The sequence below is a fragment of the Trachemys scripta genome, chromosome 1 (assembly GCF_013100865.1).
Source record: "Trachemys scripta elegans isolate TJP31775 chromosome 1, CAS_Tse_1.0, whole genome shotgun sequence".
In the NCBI taxonomy this organism is placed as follows: domain Eukaryota; kingdom Metazoa; phylum Chordata; order Testudines; family Emydidae; genus Trachemys; species Trachemys scripta.
The window spans coordinates 320,195,327-320,205,567 of NC_048298.1; positions in this window are offsets into that span (position 1 = coordinate 320,195,327).

The following is a 10,241-nucleotide window of genomic DNA, read 5'->3' on the forward strand; positions in this document are numbered from 1 at the left end:
GCTCCTGGCTTGGACAGAGCTCCTTATAGCAACCTCCACTCCCCTGACAAGGATTTCAGCTCCTCATACACAAGTTGCAGCCCACCAACTTCTCTCCCTCTATCCCCTAGAAGTGGAATCTCTCTCTCTCTCTTCCCGAGGGCATCATGAGAGTTGTAGTCTCCAAGGCTGGATAGCAGCACTCAGGATCTTCCCAACTGGAACAGTCCCAGTTAAGCTCAGAGACCCATCTAGTACAGGGTGCCTAATCGCCTGCCGGGCCTGATCCGGTAAGTGGGTTCAGAACCCACCTACTGGATCAGGTCCCTATAGACGAGTTTACACAAAACAGCTGGAGGAGGAGGAGGCAGTGCTTCCTAACAACTTTTAGCCCAGAGATTAGAGTCATTATCTGGGATGTTGGAGAGCCGCAGTTGAAGCCCCTTCTGCTTGGTGGGGAAGGGATTTGGCAGGAATCTGCCACCTCTCGGGTGACAGCTCTAACCACTGGGCTATGGGGTATTCTGATGGGGTTCCTCAATCTCTCCTATTGAAGCTGTTCCACTCTGGATAATTAGTGAAAGGAACATTTGGTGCGAGAGAGGGCACGTGAGTGACTCTGTAGCCCAGTGATTAGAGCATTCACAGGAGCAGGCTCCGGTTCACCTGCTTAAATCAGAAATCAGTGACTTAATACTCCACATATACTATGAGATTATGATTGTTTACATAGGAATGTATACATATTCTGGGTAATATGAGAGAAGTCCATGTTTCCAAAATTAATCTGGCTCTTCATTAAGAGAACTATTTACAGAGGTTCTGCAGTAGTAGCTCTCTAGCTACAGCATTCCCACCATGTGCATGCAGATTGACTTCCTAGTGCCTCCCTCAAACTTGCGCTCCTACAGATAGGGGCGCCACCTCTGAAGTACCAGAAACCAGGACCTCTGGGATGAGCCAGAGTCCGTAAAACTGGCTGGCTGACTGTGTGTACTGAACAGTCCTAGATTTCTCAGGACAGCTACCTCATAAAAGGGACAATGCTGGGAAAACCTGGACAGGTGACAACCTCACCTACAACCTGTGCTCCTCCCTCCAAGTTCCACGCTGGTTGCTTCAATTATTATTGCCCTTTTTTTCAACATCAGCATCATTCCTTTGCCAAATGACAACTCATGTCCACTTCCCAATGGAGAAGAAATTATTGATGGGCAGTCTGGGAAATTCTAAATTTAACTAGATTTACTTACACATATACCTGTCCTGGAACAGAGATGTAGGCAATCCCTTCTTTCAGGAATCTCATTCCGACCGCAATGCCCAGTTCGCAGGGAGCAACTCTGCTTCAAGGATTGACTATAATCAGAGGCCAAGGCAGAGAGCAAACTCTCCAGCTCCCTCTATCGTGTATAACCAATACCTAACAAGCACTCAGCAACCACAAATAAATCAATAAACCTTCAGTGCACACGCCTGCCCCTATCCCTATCAGAAAAGTATATTAATACTGTATTGAGATGGAACTGCTTTTTATTTGTGAACCTCATCGCTATAAAAAGGTGATTGCTCACAGGGGCTTTGTGTCAGGAAGGCCAAGGATAATCAGTGGTCCTCTCTCCTCTGCAGAATTATGGCATTTTTTCAGTTGTGATTATAATGAATCTGTGTCAGTGTTTAACAAACACATCCTGCTCGCTCTCTCGTTCTCACAAACACTTTGCTGCAGACCCAGGGGATCCAGCGGGAATCTCGCAGTTAGGTAGCCTAGTTTCCATATCTGTCAAGCAGAAATGGGCCTCAAACCAATACACTGGATCCAAACACATTCACTTGAGGACTTTGGTTCAGAATAGACACCTGGTTTCAGACCAAAGGACCAAACAAAAACCCCTGGCCTGGAACACCCCAAAATATGGAGAGTTCAAAATCCAGATCAGGATCAGATCTTCCATTGACTGTCATGGAGCTACCTTGACTGATACCATCTAAGGGTCTAGTCTAATGTTACATCCTTCCTGCCTCTTCTTTGTCCTTGTGAAAGCTATTTGTTTGTTTTGCTTTAGATTGTAGACTGTTTGTGGGCGAGGACCTTGACTTACTCTCTGTTCTGAAAAACACAGCATGCTCCTTGTACAAACAACAGGAATAATGATGATTTGCAGCCCGCCCCCACTTGAAACAGCCTGTATAGTAAAGGAGGGAAGCTGCACATGGAAGCTGTCAGCCCATACCTTTTTTTGTGGGTGTACAAGCTGCTAGTGAGAGTTTGATTTGGCCTAATTTACGTAATTACTGGAGAATTGTCAGTTCCTCACTGGGAGCTTTGCCAGATGGTCTGGATAAAATGAGGTGTTTAGTGTTGGAAAATTGCTGGAAATTCACCATCAGTCAGACCGTACAGCTGTGCAGGACTGAGCAAAAACTGATGGAATTAGCGTGGCTTTGTCAAATGAGCACTTTGTTGTATAATTAGGAATGCCAGTAACTCAATACACTGTAGAGTTAATTTGTCTTTATTAAACCTCAATAACTGTGTCAACAGTGTTTTGTAATGTAATGAAATTGGCTGTATTTGTGGCAATAAAAGGGTTTTTTTTCTGACTGAGCAACAAAGGATATTGCTTGCAGTTTATAAGAAAACAGGAAGCATGTGGGATGGTCTGGAGAAAATTGCTGTACGGTAAAGGACACAATTTCAATTACAATTATAGCTGTGGGGATGGTGAGGACATCAGATATGGCCTGATCCTTGCAAGGCACTCATCTCCCTCAACTCCCATTGAAATCTTGTACATGTGCTGGTGCTCAACCATTGGGAAATAACTTCTTTTTCCCATCTACTGGTGCACTCTCTCTTTTCCAAATCAGCAGCTAAGATCAAGCAATGGAACTTGCATATCTTAAGTTTCTTCCCTCACATTAAGTTCTCCCACTGTATAACTAACTGGGTTACTTTGCAGAAATGACCACTAAGAATGTGCATAATGTGTCAGATATGCAATGAAATGTAAACATTTTTTTTACGGTATTTCTCTTGAGCTGTGAGGTCTCCTCATAGGAGGCCAGTGAGGCAGCTTGCTCTGAAGAAAGTTTACACTGGCTTCCTCATCTTGTATAATATAAAGCAAATGGGGGTCTGGTGTGGCTAAGGGCCTGCTGGAGTTTGATTTTCTTGCACCGTTTGAACATCTATCTTCATTTCTGACATATAGAGTGACCAGGGGCCCAATCCTCTTTTCTGCTGCCCAGCTCTTGGTCCCTCAGTCCTGTTGTACTGTTTTGGAGTGTATTCACTACCTCTGCCTTGCAAGTTAGAGGAGCTGAAAAGCTGCATAAGCAGGAGCTCAGATATCACTCCCTGTGATGGAGTTTATCAGTAACAGCGCTACATAGACCAGCTGGCACCAGAGGCACTGTTACTGGGCCCAGCTGCTCCAGAGTGGGGAAGTGGACTGGCCAGTTTCCACAAAAGGTGTCACTGTTGGTTTAGGGAGGAGCAGGCTGGATGAAATGAGCCATTTAGTGTTGGAAAATTGATGGAAATTTAAACATCAGTCTGATGTTTAGCCGATCTAACCAGATGCCCCTCTAAAGCCTTGGCTACACTTGCAGCTGTACAGCGCTGTGAGGTAAACCTGTCTTCGTACAGCTGAGTAGGGAAAGCGCTGCAGTCTGTCCACACTGACAGCTGACAGCACAGTGGTGTAGCCACACTTGCAACATTTGCTGCTGTGTTGGGAGCGGTGCATTATGGGCAGCTATTCCAGCATTCATGTGGCTGCAACATGCTTTTCAAAACGGGGGGTGGGAGGGGTGGAGTGTGACAGCAAGTGTGGGGGGAGAGAGAGTGCTTTTTGGAGAGTGTCAGCTCTCTATTTTGCAAGTTCCGAACTCCTGGCCCCCTGCTCATTCATTCACTCACTCACTCAAAGCAAACAGCAAACTGTTTGCTTTTTCTCTGTGGTACGAGCTTTGAAACCGGCACTTCCGCATTCCTGCAGCTGGTCACAACAATGGAGAGGATTGGCCACTTGACAAGGTGATCAGTACAGCACTGCATGTTGATTCCTGGTACACACTCACAGGGGAGAGTCGTAGCCACTCCACTGTATCTCCTCTTACGCTTCTTGGGGAAGTGGAGTACCTGCAGCGGTGTACCCAGGGAGATACAGCACTGCAAGTGCCCTGCCAGTGTGGACAGGGAGTGAGTTACAGCGCTGGGGGAGGCTTTACAGCGTTGTAACTCGCAAGTGTAGCCAAGGCCTAAGGCTGGGTCTACACTACCCGCCTGAATCGGCGGGTAGAAATCGACCTCTCGGGGATCGATTTATCGCGTCCTGTCGGGACGCGACAATCGATCCCCGAATCGACGCTCTTACTCCACCAGCGGAGGTAGGAGTAAGTGCTGTCGACGGGAAGCCGCAGAGGTCGATTTTGCCGCCGTCCCTACAGCGGGGTAAGTCGGCTGCGATACGTCGAATTCAGCTACGCTATTTGCGTAGCTGAATTTGCGTATCTTAAATCGACCCCCCCCGTAGTGTAGATGTAGCCTGAGACATCTCTTCCCCAACTGCCTGCTCTGCTTTCTGAACACCACCAGTTGGCAAAGCTTTTGATGAAGTGGCACCCATCCAGTTATCGAGTGAGCCATTCCCCGGCTTCGCTTCCATCCTTCCTAGGTATCCCCCTCCCGTTGTCCCTCAAATCCTTAGTGTTCCCTGTTACTCAGGCTGGATTGTGCCTATTAGGCACAGACCAGAGTAAGAAGCAATGTGAATCCTCACTGCCTCAAGGGATGCATTATCTGGCATGTCGGGGAGTGTCCCACTTGCATGCTGATCCCTTTCCACAAGCTGGTGCAGGGGGATGGTATGGAGCCATGGCCCTGTCTCTTCTCTGCCACTTCCTTTGAAGCACTGTGCACTCCCAGGGGAGCAGGACAGGAATAATCTCTGACCTCCCCATTAAAGCAAAAATTAAATTCTGCCTGGCCCTTATGTGGGCTGTACAGGGGCAGAAAGGCTACTTGATCCATCTCCCCCTCATTCATAGAAATGTAGGGCTGGAAGGGACCATGAGAGGCCATCTAGTCCAGCCTCCTGAACTGAGGCCGGAGCACATAAACCTAGAACATCCTTGACAGGGTTGTCTAACCTGTTCTTAAAAACCTCCAATGATGAGGATTCCACAATTTCCTTTAGAGCCCATTCCAGAGCTTAACTATCTTTTTAGTTAGAATTTTTTTCCTAATAACTAACCTAAATCTCTGTGCTGCAGAGTAAGCTGAAGACTTCTGATCCTACCTTCAGTGTCTGTGGAGAATAATTGGTCACAGTTCCCTTTGTAACAACTCATATCATATTTGAAGACTGTTATCATGTCTCCCTGTCAGTCTTCTTTTCTCAAGACTAAACGTGGCCAGTTTTTTAAACTTTTCCTCATTGGTCAGCTTTTCTAAACCTTATATTGTTTTTGTTGCTTTCCTCTGCACTCTCTTTCCAATTTGTCCATGCCTTTCTTCAAGCGTGGAGCCCAGAATTGGACACAAGACTCCAGCTGAGGCCTTACTAGTGCCGAGTGGAGCAGGACAGTTACCGCCTATGACTTGCAACACGCCTTTTAATACCTCCCAGAACTACATAACTCTGTTGAATAATATCAATTTGTGATCCACACATAAGGGGCAGGCCCTAAAGCAGAAGCCAGTGAAGAAGAAGAAGGCAGAGGATAAAGAAAGCACCACTAATCATACTCATGTTGGCATGAACTACTGTCTAAGGTAATCTAAAATAAACCAGGGTCTGGCCTGGCTCAAGTCCTGCTAGAGTTTGTTTTTCTTGAACTGTTTGTATTTATAAAGATGCACTTTTGTCTTCATTTATCTTAACACCTAGAGAAATATTGAGGCTAAAATGTAATCTAGTGATCTTGGTAGCCATCCAGTTAATGCTGTATGCTGTCAGGCATTTAGAAGGATCATAAATCATAGTGAAGTTTACTGGAATGGCTCAGCCAAATAGTACTCATGACATTTTTGATCTTGCTTTATTTTATCTCTCTGAGAGGTAGGACAATAGGCTCTCCAAAGCACTTGACATATAGTTTTAGAGATCCCCACATAACTATGCACTGAATGATCACAGAAGTAATATATGTATGAAGATCTGAAACTTTCTGAAATATATGCTGTAGTTTCAAAGCTCTGTTATTACATTCCTAAAAGCAGTGTGCAGAATGATTACAGTCCTCTTATGTAGGACTAGGTAGGGATTAGATATTAAGCCCCTGGCTACAGTGACCAGAACTAGCTGATCCTGTGAGTCCTGGTAGTCTTGTGGGAGGAATTAATTTCAGAGCAATGTAATTCACAGGTGTCACTTTGCATTCTCACTCGCAATGTACCACTGTTGCCAATCAGTGGTAAATTTATGGAAAGCCCCTTTAAACAAAAGGGGAAGGAGAATGTAAAAAGGATGGGTCTGTAAAATCCACTTAACATTTTTGTAAAAGTTTATTCAAATACATTAATTTTTTCTAACATGTATTTTTACCCAGCAAAAGGCCATCACTGCAGAATGGAAATTTGCATCTATTCATGCTTGTTTCCAATCACCAAATCTGCCTCCTTGTTCATTGCAATCAATGATGACTTAGTTGAGGCACTTCATTTAGTAAGAGAGCTGGGGATGCACTAGGAGAGCAGTTCTCAGCCTATGAATCTTGGCCCTCAGATAAGTCAGGAGCAGTTACCTGGGAGCTCAGTTCCACTCCCATTCTCTGCTGAAGCACATTTGCATAGCCACTTCCAATGGATCCTCCCCGAGTAGCAGGAGTGATAAAGCTTCACACCATTTTGAAATTCTGTGGGACTTACCATCTACTACAAAATGCAATGGGAAATGGTGGAAAGGGTTCTGGGGCACATCTGAGTGGAGCCAATTGCAAGTAGCAGAGTCAACATGTTGCACAGGTCCAGAAGCCCTACAGCAAGTGAGGAAGATGAGGAGGGCACATTCTTACTGTAGTCGGTCAGAGCAGCAAGAAGCAAGGATGAGTCCAGGACGTAGCAAGACCTATTTTAACTGCCATGGAATCAACTGGGAGCAACCTGGTACAGTGGGTCCAGTGGTTTCCCTCCACACTATGTGACAAGTCCTCCAGAAAGGATGGGTGGGCTCAGTGCCTTCTGGAGCTCCTCCTCGCGCCAGGTAGCACCTTCTTGCCTCTAAAGAGCATTCCAAATGGCTGCAGGAACATTTCCAGTATGCGTACTCCCACAAATGTCTGGCAAATCACTCATCTCCCCAGAAGTGAATAAGAAAGGTCACAAATAGGTCACTGAGGCATGTGGGTTGTCGTCACAGGAGTATTTGTGAATACTCTGCTTTGGACATTTAAAACTAGCCTGGGAAAGCAATAGAGCAGGGGTTCTCAACCTGGAGGTCAGGACCCCTCAGGGGGTCGTAAGGTTCTTACCTGGGGGGGTTGAGAGCTGTCAGCGTCCACCCCAAACCCTGCTTTACCTCCATTATTTATAAGGATGTTAAATATATAAAAAAACATTTTTAATTGATGGGTGGGGGGTCACACTCAGAGGCTTGCTATGTGAAAGGGGTCACCAATACAAAAGTTTGAGAACCACTGCAGTAGAGAATGTACTATAGGAAGTTATCCAGCACTGGCAAGAAAATGAAACCAGTGAATCCAATTGGTTTTTTCCAGCTCTGTCAGAGCTATGGGTCTAAGAAACCATTGTTTGCATTGGAGTAGAAAGAGTATAAAGGTACTAATGGAAAGTTCTTTCTTTAAAATAAATAAATAAATAAATCCATCTTAGTCTGAGAACCTTGGCAGCCTGGTTGAAATCTCTAATCCAGAGTTAGAAAGCCCTGAAAATCCTAGTTTATGCAAGGAAGCCTGACAGGCTCTTAAGCTTTCTATCACAGATAAGATGCTATAATGCTGGTCCAACAGATGAAACGGCTATTTTCTGGCAGGGCGTACTGCACTTGGTAAAAGTGAGACTCAAATTTTGCTGTTGAATTTTGTATAATGAAACATATTTAGCAAAATTCCTTCTCTGTTGTGATGGGCACAGTGCTTCCTAGTGATTTTGCTATTTAACATTCTCAAGTTCTCGTCAAGTCAAACTGGAAGGATTTCGAAACAGAGATCAGCAAGAACTGAAGTCTTATGGCCCTTAAAACATGTTAATCAAATCCATCAGGCCACACTTAGACAAAAGTGAGAGAATGGGCTCCCTTATTGTCTCTAATGATTCAAAAAAAGGAAGTAGCAGCAATTAGTTCATTTACCCTTCTTAGTCTGGCTGATCCAATTAGCTGGCTAATCCAATATCAGTATTATGGGTGACCCTTGTTTACCTGCACAAAATGAGGACAAAGTCACTTGCTATGTCTGCTGATGCTTGCGTTCCAAGCTCATTCTTCCTTGGGAGTTAAGTGGATATGTGGCCAGTCATTCCTCAGAATTGATCTTTCACTTTTTCTTCCTTTTAACAACTAATCTGGCAGGAGATCCTTTTGAGTTTACCACTTTTTTCTAGACTGAGACTATCCTGTGGGGAATTATAAAATAAGATGATTTTTCAAAATCATTCTTAAGAAGTCCTATATGTGTCTGATCATTTTAGCTAGTAGGTTACTTATCCAATATTAATTTCTTATGTGAGAACCAGATAAGGGATAGGCTATGGAAAAGGTCCTAAAAAGGAAGCCTGGCCTTTTTTGCTAACTTTTTTTCTGATAAAGTATGAAATATAAAATTGCATATAATCATTCTTCAAAAAATTGATGTAGGACTGTCTCCACTTCAGATACACGTGTATAGTCTTAGGCTTTGTAACTGCATTCTTGAATCTATGATCAGTAAGATTCCCGAAGTGTAACCAGTTATGGTATCCAAAGATCAAAATCTACTATATCCATATCCCAGTGCACACAACAGCTGTTGTATTACCAGCAAGCCAAGGGTTAACTCCTGGGTTAGATCTCTCACCAGTGTGCGGAACAGAGTAATGGAGCAGAGTTGAGGTCTGAGGATATACTCTGGCACTCAGAGGCAAGCTAGTAGCTCCCAGCTAATCATAGAGGGAAGAGATTCCCAAAGAGCTGAACTTCACATCTGCTTCTCCTAGGTCTGGAGTGTACCTGGAGCTGGGCTCTTTCTGGCTTACATATATAATTCTTTTTGTTTCTTTTGCTATAGACTGTACTCCTTAAATCATTGAAATAAATAAAAATACATAACTCAGACTCTCACCCATAAATCAGTCTGAGGCAGACCACTTAGCAAGTTTGAAAATGTATGAACAACACTTTTCTTTTCACATGCCTAGCTGGCTAAAGGATGGCTTGCCACTGATTTTACAAGGTTGCCAGCCTAGGTGAAACCGCAAATTTCCTGGCACTCTTCAGGAAAGCTTGTTCTCCTAAGATTGGGAACCCCATTGGTTTTCTCTTCTGTTTCTCATTTCTAGGAAGGGAGAGGAAACATATACTGTACTACTTGGTTTAGCAGCATGTTAGTTTGCTCTTAGGCTACAAAGGTACCTCTGTGCTCCCCACTGCCTGTCATATTGAGCTCCGATTTCTCATTTTCCACTTCAAAGTCTGCTACAACTTCACCCTGGCCTTCATAGTGGTTCTTGTTTCTTATTGTGCTTCTCTTCACAGAATTGCCAGTTCTGAGCTTCACTGAATCCTTTGTCATCTTCTCCCACTCTTGTCCTTATGGACTCTTCTTCTGCCCCCCTACGTGATTAGTACAACTTCTCAATCCTAGTCTGCCCCTCCTCTTTCAGTCCATCCCTAAAGGCTCTCTTCTTTCAGTTCTGTAACATCCCAGAACAGCCAGATGCTCTCTCCACCCCACTGCTTAGATACTTCTTTGCTGAGCACTGAACCCAGGATATTCCATAACTGGGAAAGAGATGCTGCAGTTGCATAGACTTAATGTTTTGCTTTAACACCACATCTCATCTCTCTCAACTTTTGCTTTATTCTTAGTGAGTCTCGCTTTTACATTGCAAACTACTCAAAAGGCAGGGCTGAGAACAATGTTGGTTCTTAAATAATCTAACCATCCCAATAGGTAGTTTAAAGAAAGAGAGAACAGCAACAGGATGAACTTTAGCCCTGACCTAGAGGCAGCTCTCACCAGAGAAGAGCAGCAAATGATTCACCACGACTGTATCTGGAGCCATTTTTTCCCTTGTCATCAGAAGCCAACAGCTTGTT